The sequence below is a fragment of the Dryas octopetala genome, chromosome 4 (assembly GCF_963921425.1).
Source record: "Dryas octopetala chromosome 4, drDryOcto1.1, whole genome shotgun sequence".
In the NCBI taxonomy this organism is placed as follows: Eukaryota; Viridiplantae; Streptophyta; class Magnoliopsida; order Rosales; family Rosaceae; genus Dryas; species Dryas octopetala.
In genome coordinates, this window is record NC_141369.1 from 6,084,585 (window position 1) to 6,100,879 (window position 16,295).

Sequence of the window (16,295 nt, forward strand, 5' to 3'; positions counted from 1 at the left end):
ACCCGTGAGGCCCAATGGCCCATGACTCCTAAATGGCCTAAAATCCTAAATGCCTAATCCACTAAACTAAATCAGTAATCCCAATTTCCCAATTTTGAATTTCAATCGAATCAATTCACTGATTCAATTTCAGAGTTCAGAGTCTTCAGACTTCAGACTCCCAATTCCCAAACTCTAAACCAACTGACCACTCTCCCAGCGAGCAGCGGCCACTCTCCCTCGCATCCCAACCCTCTCCTAGCAACTCGCAAGGGACTGCCAGTCGCAGACCCCAGAAGCCGTTACTGTCTCACGTCGTCACCGTCTCTCGTCGTCGCCGTCGCACCAGCTTCTCTGGCCATTGCACCAGCTTCTGTCGACATCGCACTAGCCTTTCTCCCCCTCGCATCGCACCACTGCACGTCGTCATCGCACCAGCTTCTGTCGCCGTCGCACCAGCTTTTCTCCCCCTCGCATCGCACCACTGCACGTCTGCACCAGCCTCTCTGAGAGGTTATGGTAAGTGATTGAGTTTGTGATTGAGCATTTGGTTTCTACTGGTTTCTGAATTTTTAGATTTGTTGATTAAGCATTCTGGGTTAGATATTTATGGGTTAAATTTGTTATTTGGTTTCTGAATTTTTTGATTTGTTGATTGAGCATTCTGGGTTAGAATGTTAGATACTTAGATTTGTTATAATTTATTTGTTCTGTTAGCCGAAATGTGTTATGGGTTGGGTTTTGTTTATGTCAATTGATATGTTATATGTTATTGGTTATTGGGTTAGATTTACAATTGTTTATATCAATTTAAAATAATAAAATTTATATGTTATGGGTTATTATCAAGGAGTAAAATTTCGATTTCGAGGAAATTTTCGATGGAAATTTTGATGGAAATTTCGATTAAAATTTCGATTTCGACAAAATTAGACAAAAACGACGGAAATTGTTATCAAAATACGAAAATTTTGAATGAAACTTGACAATATGTTTATTTAACATATTATCTACTATATTAATAAAAAACATTGAAGAAACCAAATTATATAATAGGTTTCATGTGATATAAGATGAATATAATGTGCGTTGGAGGCAAATACTGTTAAACAAAATTAGTATAATGAATAAATGAAATCAGTATATTCTTTATACTCTATAATCAATACACTAACCCTAATACTAAATCTTATATACTCTATATACCCGAATACTCTTTATACTCTATAATCTATGCACTAAACCCTATGTACTGTATGTTCTTTAAGATATGGACCATATGGTATAAGATATTATGATTTAGGCCCTTTAGAATATTTTTAATTATTTTTTATATAAAAGTGTATTAGGGTTTAGAGTTTAAAAACAACTATACGAAACCCCAAACTATTTTTTTTCTTTCCAATTGCCCAAAGGCCTCAAACCCCAATCAACCCTAAAGTTTTTTTATTTCTTTTTTTTTTTTTTTCTTTTCTTTTTTTTTTCTTTTTTTTCTTTTTTTCTTTCCTTCCTTTTCTTTTTTATTTTTTTTTCCTTCCTTTTCTTTTCTTTTTTGTTTCTTTCCTTCCTTTTACTTTTAAGTTAACTTGTAAGTTGTAACTTGTAAGCAATATACGTTGATGCCATAATGGTCATTCATTTGCTTGATCATCAGTGGTGGAAATTGATAGGACCTTGTTGCTTTTTGTCATTTTCTGTCAATAAATTGTAACCAGATCAAATCCTATCTCCTCTACCTAGGCATGACAGTATGTTGGCATGTTGCCTAAAAGCAAAATTAAAAAAAGCATATTCTTATCTCCTCCAACATTAAAATATGCATCATAATAATAAAAATTATTATTATTATTTTTAATTATAATTATTGGATAGAACGTGGTCAAGCAGTTGTTTTGGACATTGACTTTTATGTCTTGCATTTGACAAACACAGCTTTCGTTCACAGTGACAGTATGTTGGCATATTTTTTTTTTTTTCCCTTCATCTTCCTCCTACCCGTAACTCTCTTTCTTTCTCTTCTTCTTCAGTCTTCTTTCTCTCTTCCTTCATTTTCCTCCTTGCCCATGACTTTCCCTCTTCTTCTTCCCCACCAAGCACCAGCCCCCTGCCTCTCTCCCCCCAACCCAGCCCATCCCCGACACACCCCCCCCTCACCCAGCCCCTCCTCGCCCCTCTCCCCCCAAACCCAGCCCCTTTTCCCCCAAACCCAGCCCCTCCCAGCCTCTTTTCCCCCAAACCCAGCCCTTCCCAGCCCCTTTTCCCCCAAACCCAGACCCCTCCCAGCCCCTTTCCCCCCAAACCCAGCCAAAATTTCGAGAAATTTCGCGAAATTTTCGAAATTTCGCCGAAACAATTACCGAAAATAATTGGGTATATGATAAAATTTCGGTGATCCAAAAAAACGAAATTTTCGGCGAAATTTCGCCGAAAATTTCGAAATTTCATTCCTTGGTTATTATATATGTTATTAATAAAATTTATTATTTTTTTGTCTGGGATCGGGATGGTACCGAACCCGTACCGAACCACTTTGGTACGGGACAAGATGGTACCATAATCCCAAAACCCTCATCTCATCCAGTACCGATCCCGAACTCAAATCATGAGATGGGAACGGGATGAGGTAAGTCTCGTCCCCCCCATCCTGTGCCCACCCTTAACTGATAGTGAGTGAGAGTCCTAGAGATGGCAAAATTCTCCGCTCCCGAAAATTCTCATAGGGACCCACCCTGATTAAGCGGGTATAGTAATATCATCTCCGTCCCCGCCCCGTCCCGTATACCTGTTTAATAAAAATATTATATTATATAATTATATTTTAATTTATTATTTTAATTTTTGTTGTATGTCTTTAATAGTGTTATCTTTATGATTTAGTATTATTGTAATATAATATAATAAATTTTAATGTATTTCATCTATTATATTATATAGTTATATTAGTTTGATATGTTATTAATAAAAAAAAAAAGTAAAAAATAACAGGACCCCGAATACCCGATTACTCGGCGGGGCAAGTATGGTATTGGCGAACCCGCCCCGTTGCTATCCCTTACTGTTATGGTCCAAATTTTTTTGTTTTTTTGGACAGACAGCCAAAGATTGGTCTCAATCAAAATATTTTTCCTCTCGTATAACCCAGTCACTCTTCACTAAACGAACATCAAACTCTTACCATTCAATTTCCAATACTTCAGAAGAAAAAATTTAAAAAATGACTTAAACTTTGCCCTCTGTGTTAATTCAGGACATGAATTATGGGTTGTACCAATCTACCACCTCAACTTTACTTTGGATGCCAATTTGCCACTTTCATCAACTCAGTTGTAAATTCCATCTAAAAGTGATTACGTGCCACGCACGTAATCACTTATTTAGGGATATATTTGTCATTCCACTTGTAATACAAGTCCATAGAAGTTAAAATACTTCACTCATGTGGCTGTTTTTTGGACGAAAAATGTAACTCGACTAACATAATGGGAAAATTGGCTTCAAAATCAAAGTTAATGAGACACATTGATACAACTCAGGATATACATCCTAAATTAATACAAGGTCAAAGAATAAATCCTTTTTGAAACATTTTCCCTACTTCATATTAATGTCATGAAAGCACAAGTTCAAGTGCGGCCATGACGCCTAGACTATTTATTGCACTTTTCAATTTTTTAGATATGAAGAACATGAATTGAACTTAGAACATCTTTCTAACATTAAAAAAATAAATACCACTAAACTAATAACTAAGTTGTTTGGCCATACTACTACACTAATGAGCTGGATTTTTGCACTTGTTGAATGCATTAAGAGTATTAACCCAAAACCTTGCCAATGTATATATTGCCGGCTTTAGTGGCATATGACATTAATTTAGAATTAATTGAGTAAAATATAACCTACAAGTAGAACACCAACTTGATTATTCTTGGTACGAGGTTAGGCTTTCAACAGTGGGTGAGATTGAGAGTGAGAGTGAGAGTGAGAAATTAATCTCAAAAGTCGATTAGTGGGCCGGAGTTGTGAGAGTGAGAGTGAGTGAGATTAATATTTGAGAGCAATGCATAGCTCAATCTAAGAGTGAGAGCAACAGAGAGGTGGGGCCCACCCACGTGATCTGTTTGTTGGACACACATAAGAGAGAGAAAAAAGGGTGGCGAAATGACTTTCTCATCCTTTTGCTTTTATTTGGGCCTGTTACTTTTTGTGGGAATAAAAGTATTGTTTAAGGGCGAAATGAGAAAGCAACAAAAAAGGAAAAAGTTGCCAACAACTTTACTGTAGCATAACAAAGGTCGCGCGACTCTTTTTGTTGAGCGCGTGTGGTGCACCAACAGTCTAGATTAAAAGACCGTTGCAGATCAACAGTCTAGATTAAAAGACCGTTGCAGATCAACAGTCCCCTTTAATAGACCTTTACTTTAAAAAAAAATGGCCTAAACGTGTGGCGTGATCTGGACCTACCTTTTCATTTGACTATTGGTGATCAACGACTCTCATTTAATTACCGTTATAATTATAATAAAAAATACATAAAAATACATAAAAATATGTAAACAAATACAAAAAAAATTAACTTAAAAATTCCAACGACTATTTTATCATTTTTCTTATAAATTGAGCATTTCCACCCCATTTTTTCACACATTCATCTATCTTTTGCGTACTAAATTGTTGTAGAAAATTTTTCTTTTCACACTCTCTACCAGGATGTCTTTCACCAACGAAACAAGTTGAAAGACAATTTGGTGGAGAAAAAAATATATAAATTATTATTTGGGTCATAAAATGAAATATTCAAATATATTCAATATTGACCTTAAATTAAAGATCTCATTCAAATAAAACCAATGGTATAAATTTTATAAATATTTAAGTTATAAATTATAACTTAACCATCAAATAATCTCAATTAGGTTTAATTTAATTAAGTACAACTGTATTACTCTCAACACCACTGTAGCTTCAGCACATATAACTATCACTCTCAGATCACAAAATCACTTTTCAAGTCATGTACTACTCTCATTTTCACCCTCACCACATTGGATCACCTTAGTGGCCTGTTTTATAATTTAACAGTCATCAGTGGGTTTGTCATTGTGGACTTCCATTAGGAGGTTCGGGTACTAATTTGTAATGGTGATAGTGCTCCACCGAATCAAACCAACAGTGGATGTGCCTACTGTATAATGTATATATGTCAAAGCTGAAGAATTAATTAATTAACCTCTTGAGTGCTTATCACCCACAAACTGGTATCTATTTAATTAGTGTAAGCTGATAAGCTCCAATGCTCGTTTCCTATAAATAAAAAGGACATAAATAAAGATTTGTAAGCACAATATGTTATGCAACCAAAACAAAGTTTGGAGTTCCTAATAGAAAATTGCACCAACCACCTAGCCAGTAACTTTATTATGAAGGTGGTTTGGCTAGAAGCCCAGTTAGATAATTTAAACAATTAAAGCTGATGGCCAACAAAAAAAAAACAATTAAAGCTGGGCTCAACTAGAACCCATGAAATTGATAATTATGTGTGTATATATATATATATGTCTATGGTGTTTCAGTGCATGAAATAGATGAAAAAATAATAATAATTAATCTCAGTCCGGATTTAATTAGTCTGTTGAAGGTAGAAATCCGAATGGCCTTGCCTTTTGCCAATTTGTTGGCCACAAAGTCTGGCGTTACCACCATGTGTATTTTGATCAGTTGCTGGGTTAACATCTTAGGCCTAATCTGTGAATCGGCTCAATGTATTTTACGTGGACTACGTACTTTTCTAAGGAAGTCGTGTCTATGTCATTATTCTTTTCTTGTTAGATGCCACGTCATGAGGTATAAAATTATGATGCAAATACAATTACAACTGTGACTATGAGATAATCAATTACATCAATACACTAAAATACGACAGAGCGGCTCATAAAGCAGTCGAACAATTCGAAAAACCACCCATTGATCTACAAGAAAAAAAATAATTCTCCACTTCATATAGCATTTGTGGCTTAATCTAAAAACTTTTGTTTTAAGTTAGTAACCTAGCTAAAAAATTATCATTGTTTTGCTGAAAAATGTTTTGTCATTTAGTATTTAATTTGTATTTTCACTTCTCTATTCAAATAATTTTAATACTGAAACGGGCGTTAACTAAAATCCTAAGAAATCTCACAATTTTTTTATTTGGAAATCTTACATTTCAAAATTAAGGATGTTTGGTACGTTTCATCCTAAACAATCATGTCGTTAGATTATATTAATGACTCTTGTAACCGGAAAAATAAAATAATAATAACTCTTGGTCTACGTATTTATCTTATATTGGCGTAGAACATTGGATGCTTAAAATCCAAACAAATTGGATTACTTGAATATTGGTCATCTTTCCACGTTGTTAATGTGTGCACGAGATCGAAATAAATATTGTATGGAATATATGATATTGAGCAGAGCATATAATGATTTATTTAACCACCAAGTCCTTCTAAGCAAGCTGGTTGTAATTGAACCAATCTTAATCAAAATCACAACCAAGTTTTAGCTGTTTAGCAGTACCAGCCGCCAGCAGTCATCTTCCTTTGCCCGTCACCTCATAATTTTTAAAGATATAATGACATGTACTACTACAGTACTACTCACTTAATTTATTAGACTTTAAAAGATAGTACTTTATTTATTCAGATTTAATTCTTTTGATGGGTTGTTCAGATTTAATTTAAGTATTTTCAATGTGAGTGAATTCTCTTAGAAAATGTTAAAAATGTCTTTGAAAACTTTCCATTAACAAAAGAAAAAAAGGTTTTTTTTTTCTATAAAATGCAAATCAGAATATAGGTTAACAAATTACGAGAAGTACTCAAAAGCATTTTAAGCTAGTCCACTTTTAAATTTTTGTGTCAAGCGCATGAATGATTGACGCAAAAAACTTCGAGCGTTCACTTGTAACTATCAATCAATTATAATTCACATTTACATAAAAAAAAATCATTTAATGGCTTTTCTTACATGTTACCTGTGGAAAATTAATACACACAAGCACAAATAAGAACAAAATCTAAAAAAATATAAAAATATGATTGTTACCATTAGTAATTTACAACCACATATGCGTGTTACTGATGACAGTAAGTCAGTAACAACAAATACTCAATGAAAATTTGTTAAGGTGAATTTATAATGTGGACCGGTTGAAACTAAGGAGTAAAATTTTGGTTTCGAGTAAATTTTCAATGAAAATTTCAACGGAATTTTTTGCAAAAATTTTGATTTCGATAAAATTAGACAAAAACGACGGAAATTGTTATCAAAATATAAAAATTTTAAATGAAACTTGATCATATGTTTATTTAACATATTATTTATAGTGCCTAATTTTAAACCCCCTAATCATCTAAAAAATTTGTCTAAACCCCCACCCATCTAGAAACTCTTTCAAAACCCCCAATAACTTATAATCCTAAATTACCCTTCTGACGCGCGCTGACATTACTGTAACTGAATTTTGGTGAAACTTTTTTTTTTTTTTTTTCTGGAATTGAAGTTTTTGCTAAAATTCAATATTTCACTAAAACTAAAATCAAACACTGAAATTGAATTTCATTACACTAAAACTGAATTTCAAAAATTCAGTTACACTAAAACTGAATTTCAAAAATTCAGTTACACTGAAACTGAATTTCAGAAATTCAGTTACACTAAATTGAAGAATTCAGTTATGAATTCACTTACTGAAACTGAATTAAGTGATGAAACAATTACACCTTAACTAAAATGCAATTACACCTTTACTAAAACAATTACAAACAGTTACACCTTTACTGAATTCCGTTTCACTAAAAAGAACACAACAACCTTATCAAAAAAAAAAAAAAACAACAACAATACAATAAGCCATTGAGATGAAAGGAGTAGCCAACAATACAACGTCGTTCGATCACCTCACGCGCGACGAGAACACGACAGTCGTCACTACCTTGATCTGTTTCTACCTGCAAATTTGATTCATCATATTTCAAAACCATAATTTCATTCAAAATTCATTTAAAACTCATGTTTCACGAGCTGAAACTGTTTCACGAACTGAAACTGTTTAATCAATAAATGTAGGCTTAAAGTTCCATATCCAACTACTGTATTTTCACGAAGTGAAACTGAATTTTCACGAAGTGAAACTGAATTTTTACACTGTTTCACTCACTCATGCACAACACACACATATGCACACATAAGATACATATTTACAAACACAAATGCACACCTGCACACATACACACACAACCACACATGCCCATAAATTGGTAGGCTTAAACTGCACATGAATACACATACAGGTAGGCTTAAACTGCACAAAAATAAATATATAAATAAGAAAATCAATCTCACGCAGTCACGCTCACACAGCCACAGCTTAAACTAAAACAGAAAACACAAAACGCAGAACACATAACTCAAACATTTTTGGAGCAACACACATTTACAACAATACACAGTTACAACAACACACAATGAGGTTCGATTTGGGGTTTTTTGATTCATCAACAATTGGTCCAATCCAAACACATAGAATTGAAGAGTACAATGAGAAGAAGAATAATAGTACCTGACTCGACGGAAATGGATGCCGGAAAACAGAGATCGCCGACGAGGATGTCGCCGGCTTCTCTCCTTCGAAACGGCGGACTTAGGGGTCGTCCAAATCTTCTGAGGGCACTAGTGGACTTGGGACGACGAGAGGAAGCCATCCATGACGGTTCGACACCTCTTCGTCTCCGAAACTGGCGGATCTCTGGCGTGGACGCTAGCTTTCATGGCGAGTGGAATACAGGGGGAGGAAGAGGGAGGAGAGACGAGAAGATCGGGACCGGTATCGCCGGCAACCATCACCGGATGACGGAGCACACACCGGCGACAGCCACGCAGAGAGAGAGAGAGAACGTACAAAACTCGAAGAGAGAGAGAGAGAGAGAGAGAGAGAGAGAGTCTGAGTGAATTGAGTGATTCTAACCCTATTGTGTTATAATCAATGGGATAAATTAAAAAAGGGTAAAACTGGAACATTAAAAAAATAGGGGTCAAACTATTAGTTGATTAGGGGTTTTGGGAGAGATTAAATGTCCAATAGGGGGTTGGGAAATAGTTTTATTAAGGGTGGAGGTTTATAAATAACCAAGTTCAAACTTGGGGGTTTTAAATAGTTTACATTATTATTTACTACATTGATAAAAAATATTGAATAAACTAAATTATATAATAGGTTTAATGTGATATAAGATGAATATAATGCGCATTTGAGACAAATACTGTTAAATAAAATTAGTATAATAAATAAATGAAATTAGTATATTCTTTATATTCTATAATCACTAACCCTAATACTAAACCCTATATACTTTATATACTTTAATACTCTTTATACTTTACAATATATGCACTAAATCCTATATACTTTATATTCTTTAGGATATGGTATAAGATATTAGGGTTTAGGCCCTTTACAGTATTTTTAATTATTTTTTATATAGAAATGTATTAGGGTTTAGGGTTTAAAAATAACTAAACGAAACCCCAAAAAAGCCAAACCAAACCCCAAACCTTTTTTTTTCTTTCCAATTGGCTAAAGGCTCCAAATCTCAATCAACCCTAAAACCTTCTTTTTTTTTTTCTTTTTTTTTTCTTTCCTTCCTCTTTTTCTTTTTTCTTTCCTTCCTTTTCCTCCTTGCCCGTGACTCTCACTTTCTCTTCCCTTTCATTTCTCTCTCCCAAGCTCCCCGCCCTGCGCACACAATCTTCTCTCTCCTCCCTCTCCTTTCCCGATCTCTTCCTCCTTCCCTGATCTTCCTCCCTTTCTCCTCTCCCCCTGATCTCCTCTCCCTCCCCGATCTCTTCTCTCTCCCAGATCTCTTCTCTCTCCTCCCTCCCCAATCACCCTTCGATCTGCCGCCACCGGCGACTGGAGATCTGAGATGAAAATGGGGCTGGAGGCTGGTTAGTGACTTCGTGTAAATCACAGCAAAATTTCTTGAAATTTTGCCAAAATTTTACAAAAACATGCATGCTTCATGTTCGAAATATCGGGCGAAATTTCCTCAAATAATTACGAAAAAATAATGGATACGTAATAAAATTTCAGGATCCCAAAAAAATGAAAATTTCGGGGAAATTTCAATATTCCTTGGTTGAAACAATTATAAAACCTTGATTTATTTATCATTGAAAAGTGTACATGTGTTTTGATCGTTAACCAAAAAATAGTTAGTAATTTTGATCCATGTGTGTGACTATTTAATTAATTCTATTTTTATAATCCACTTTTAAGCTGTTTTGTTTTTGTTGTTGTTAACTCAGAAGTCAATGTCACTCAGTATGACTATTGGGATTTGGGGTTGAAGAAGAACCATTGGCATCTTATTCTAGGTTGATGAACTATGCCTCATATTGTAGGTAAGCAAATATAATAATCTCCACTGTTGCAGGCTCGATGGTGGTGGTGAATCATATTAAATGGGAAAAGCCAGTTGCGGGATCGATGGTGGTGGCTCAGGTTCATGGTGCGTTCGTGGGCTTGGGGCTATGGTTCAGTTTAGGTACCAATTTTAAAAAGTGTGGTTTTATCGAGCGCTCGGGAGAAATTTTTTGTCTTGTTTTACAAACTCAACTGTGACTATATAACACTCACAACTTTTTTATTAATTTGTTATTTTTTTAGTGTGTGTGAGGCTTAAGCTTCAATGTTTAGTCTTTGGGTTGTAGGACTGTTGAGTCAAAATTATATACACATCTTTTATACATTTATTCCTTCATTTAGTTGCTAGAACTCTATTCATTGTTAGGATTTAGTTAGTTTTACATTTAGGGTGGATTTCAAATAATTAAAGTAATTGGGCTAATTTGGAATATTTTTCAAGAAAAGAAGGATTATAAGAAGAAGGATAGAGGGAAGAAGCATGGGCTACTATGCATTACAAGGGAGGCTTGACAGAACCGTCCTCGGATTTCACCTTGAAATTCGGAGTGATTTTGTGGGATCTAATACCAAGGAAAATCCTACCGAAAATTCGATATAACCTTCTCTGTAATTGGACTAACCCAACTTGTAAGACATGAAGAAAGCACTTCTAATAATCGACAACCACCTCTACCACAACCAAAAGGGGTCTTCAACCCAAAAACAATTTCATAACCGATAAATCTTATTCATCAAAACTCAGGGTTATCAGACCATACTAAATTAAATTAACAAACTGAACATATATAATATAAACTTATGGAAACATTGCGCCCACGAGGTGATTAGACTGAGGATGAAATAATGATGACTTGACGTGGTACAATCTGACATCAATGATCTCTAATACCTAAGGAGAAACGTTAAAAAAATAAAACGTGAAATGAGTGGATAAAAATGAACTCTAAAACATTTCATTTGAAAATCCTTTTTATTGAGCTTATTTCCTTTTGAAATCCCCTAGTCTTAAAAACCCTTTTACAAAAGAATGCAATGCATTAGAAATAAATAAAACTTCATATGCATTTTGTAAAATAAATCATTCAACTGAAATGTTCAGACTATGAGTATTGAGTAATGTCATGCTCAATGATAAATCTCATGCCGAAAATCTTCTATAACCAAAATAATAAAATCTAAAATTCAAACTCAATCTCTAAAAATATCAAAGTCCCCAAATTGAAATCAACACTGTCATACTGTAAACTAATATTTTGAAACTAAAATCTTTCATCTTAAAGAATTCTCGATAAGCTAAAAACCAATAAAAACTGTCAAGTTGAAGAATATCAAATATGAAATGAGTATTGACATCAACTGAAATCATCCTTGTAAAATGATATCTCAAAACATTGCTACTGAAAACTCACATCATACTTGTACCCGGGTGAACTTGGCCATACATCTGTGTAGAATTCTACATTTGCACAGGCATGCAAATATCTTGACCATACACACATGCAAAGTAATCTTCATACACGTGCAGACAATTATCCTGACCATACACACGTGCGGAGTAATCTCCATACACGTGCAGGCAAACCTGGTCATACGTGCATGCAGAGCTGCCCCCAAAGGGCGAGACATCCTGACACAAGGCCCAAAGCCTATATGTGTGTTGAGATGGGTCCCAAAAACCTATTTGTATCTGTACCAGTGGGTGAAGGTACTAATATGGTGGTTTGAAACCACTTTTCATTTTAAATAAATTACAGTTCATAAATACTCATCTGTATAAAATATGAAATACGACTCTTTTATAAATCTTTTTAAATAAAATCATTCTCAAATCATGAAAAAAAAAACTACTCGATCGAAATCGTTTCCAAGGGACGGGAAATATACCACCCTCCACTGCTCATTTCATCCATTCAGAAATCAGAGTTTCAGAGAAGAGTTAAGAGCTAGAGAGAGCTTTGCAAGCTCTCTTGGCCTGCCAGCCAACGCCGCCCCCTTGGAGGAGTTTTCCATCGCCATCCACCATCATCACCACGCTGCCATGCCTCTATCTCCTCCCCTTGATCAGTTTTTCTATGGATTTATGTGTTTTTATATTACTTATGTTGAACTAAGCCTTTAGCTAGGGCTAGGATGAAGCCATAGCCATGATGTTCATACTTTTCATGAGTAAATGAGTATTTTGATTCATTCTATGTTAGCAAATTCTTAGTGTCTACGTTAATTCTATGCTATTTTTTTCCCAAGATTGATCACTTTAGGAATTGCATATAGTAATGTTGTGAAATTGTGTGAAATAATCAAAGACATAATTTATGCATGCATGCAACAAATTAAGGAACCTTTACATTCCTGAGACTAGGTTTTATAAGCCCATAGGAGACGCGATCGCCTATAGTTTGTATGTTCATGGTTTCATAAAACTTAATGACTCTATACATGGTTAATAGCTCTGGGATAGCTGATCGTAGCCGAAGGAGAACATGTATAGTTAACTACTTAGAGAGATCGCCCGGAGATCTAAGTCATGCCTAAGGAAACTAAATCTGTTAAAAACAATTGCCACTAGTAACTAATCAGACCTAGTTGGTAGGTGAACTTTGTTAACATGTTTGAATTGAATGCTCATAGGATTGATAATATGAACAGTATGCTAGTGGTGGATTTTAAACCCTAGTGCCTTTTATCCATTGATTTTCCTTGCTTTCTAAATTGAATTAATCTTTCATAAACACATTTGCAAATTCCCATCTAGTGTGTGTGTAGTGTGTGAATAGATGACAATTAAACATTGCTTCCATTCCCTGAGGGATCAACATACCTCATACTTGCACACACTTGTTGCATAAGCGATTCGTGCACTTGCGAGTAAATTAGGAGAAAATTAATCTACCTAAAAAAATTGAAACAAGGACTTCATCCCCCAAACTTAAAAAAAAAAAAAAACATTAAACTCTTATAAACTTTGAATTTTTATAAATTTCATACAGTCACGATGAAAAAAAATCAACGGAAAACCACCAAGCGCTCGGCCACGCTCGGTGTCAAAAAATTCATGTTTTGTATAGATTTATGACCTAATCCAAAATATCTTGCTCTAGGTTAGTTCCTAAATTAAAAAAAAGTAGTGGCTTACTACTTTGCTGAAACCATTGGTATTTGGTATTTAATTCTAATATTTTTTAAAAATAATTATTACCCCATCTACCCTCATCAGTCACCACCTGGACTAATCCGAGCTTGACACTCTTGTAATTGAGCAATATTGATATATATGAAATTAGAGGAAATTTGGTTTTTTGTTGGACTTGTGTGTTTTATTGATATTCTCTTCTTTTAAGTCATGTGTTTTATTGATTCTAAATATTTCATGTAATTATCAATACATCCACATTGGGCTACCTAATTCCTCTAAAGTCCAGCTCTTTAATAGGCCTTCCCAGCAAGTCCATTTGATTTTCTTCCAGCCCACATTTTATTTTGCCCGATCCACGTTTTAATTTTCTTTCCCTTCTCCATTTCTTTCTCCGTCTCTCTCCCACTTCCTCTCTCATTTCCCCCATTCTCTCTCCTCTCTCTATTCACCGTCGATCTCTCTCTCTCTCCTCGATCATCGTCGTCCGGCCATGGATGGCAACAAGACCCACCTCCTCGTGCTCGCCTCTTCCTCCTCTTCCTTCCCATGAGCTTCGATCGTCCATCTAGTCATCAACAACGACAAAACAACGCAAAAATTGAGAGTCAGCTCCGGCAACGATCTCCTTCTTCCTGCCACGATGAGGCATGAGACCTATTAGGTTTAATTTGTTCCTCTTGTCGTTCTAAACATGATGGTACCCTCTGATCGCCCATACACCTAGCCACAACGGCGAATCGACGCCGAGAAGCCAGTAGCATTCCATCCAGTTTTTCGACGAACTCGATGGCGACTCAACTTGATTATGGTATATTTCTACTCCTCTAATCATGGGCTTCATTTCCCCCATGGCCTTGCTTGTCAATTTTGAGGAATTGGGATTTTGAAATTTTTAGGGGATCATGAATTTATCTTGTTCGGAGGTCTTGAATTTTCATTGGAGTTGTGTTTTTGAAAAAGCACATACAACTCTCCCTTTCTCTTTCTCCTATTACTCACATACGAAAAATTATAGGGTATAACCGATATACTGCTACGTGGTATAACCAATCCAACGTGTAAAAGTATTATTAGAATATGTGTTTATATTAGTAGGGTATAGTATTAATAATATCCACTCATATTATAACACATAGACTGGTTGTACCACATGTCAATATATCGGTTATACAAAATAATTTCTCCTCACATACACACACCAATTGATATCTATACTTATTTTGTCAAACATTTGAATGAGAAACTTGTAGTACGGAGGACTAAAGAATGTTGAAGATTTGAAAAGGCAAGCGTTCTATAGGTTTCTTCATCGTACTTACCTAGTACATTCACTTGTTGTTGGAGGTTTACTATATATGTCGTGGGTGGATTTCCTTTTTTGGTTTGGGGACTGGTGAGATTACTTCCCTTTTTCTTTTTCTTATTTCATATAAAAATACTATAGATGAAAACATAAGTTTTCATAAAAAATATCAATTGAGTCTTAATTTCATGTTGGTTTTATAGAACGTATCATTAAACAATGCATGAGTTCAGTGATCGAATACAAATGACAAACCAAGAGATCAGATTGAATGATTGATGACTACTAGTATAGATAATCATGTTTAAATTTCTTATCATGCAGGGAGTGAGGATGGTATATGTTTTTCACGGCACTTTGCTAGTGAATTCGGCTGGCCACATTTGGGAAAGCAAGTATATAAAACTGGTGATATGTCAAGGAATAGTTGGTATATATTGTAGCTCACTCCCCACTCTACCTAGCTACTGTATCATCCTTGAGAAAAAAAAAAATTTGGTTCAATGTTGATGAATCAATGAAATTGGGATATTAATAAATGTTCTATATATGGATTTTGAACTGTTTAATTATGTTGTTGGGGTTCATCGCATTTGGAGAAGGCTGGCACAATAACCACCATGCTTTTGAATACTTAGCTCGTCAAGTTTTGGAATGGTGGCAGATTGACTTTACTTAGTATGTAATCAAGTTTCTTTAAGAAATTGGACTGACAACAAATGTGAAAGCTAGCTCCAACTGAGTGTCAGAAGCAACGAAAAGCTCTAAGTAGTGGAAGCATGGCTGCTAATTAAAGATTACGTTTGAAAACATTTGCTTTGCTATATATGATGGATATATAACCAGCTTCATATTTGATCTATCTTAATTGTTATTTTTAGGTGATTGTTACTGCTCTAAGTAGCATCATAAGTGATTATTACTGCTCTAAGTAGCATCGTATAAAACCATATTACGTTTGACTTTTGGCTTATCTTAAGTAGTAGTAGGTGATTGTTACTATTCGATAGTAACAATTATATTTATTATTAAACGTAAAAGATTATGGATGTCTCATCTTAATTTTTTGTGTTTTATGTTGGTTATTATTTAACATGTTTATGGAATGAAAAATACCTAAATTATGATTTTTTTAATAGTTTATGTACCAATTGGCATTGAAATAAAGAAAAAAAAAAAAGGCATTTAAAACAAAGAAAAAAACAATCTAGTGCTACAGTAACACTAGGTTTTAAAAAGTGGGTCATTACTGTAGTTACTGTAGCAGGTGGTCCGAATGAACAGTAAATTTTTAAAAATGAACTTTAAAAAAAAAATCCTTAATATTTCACACCTTTTTTTTTTTTTTTCCACTGATATTTTGAATTTTAAGATTTGCATCAATATATACAAGATCTTGAGACTAGCTC

The 16,295-nt window shown here is 34.6% G+C and overlaps 1 pseudogene; it reads left to right on the top strand.

Moving 5' to 3' along the window:
• Window positions 1–8,598: 8,598 nt before the first annotated feature.
• Window positions 8,599–15,680, top strand: LOC147286336 (palmitoyl-monogalactosyldiacylglycerol delta-7 desaturase, chloroplastic-like; annotated as a pseudogene).
• The last annotated feature ends 615 nt before the right edge of the window (window positions 15,681–16,295 follow it).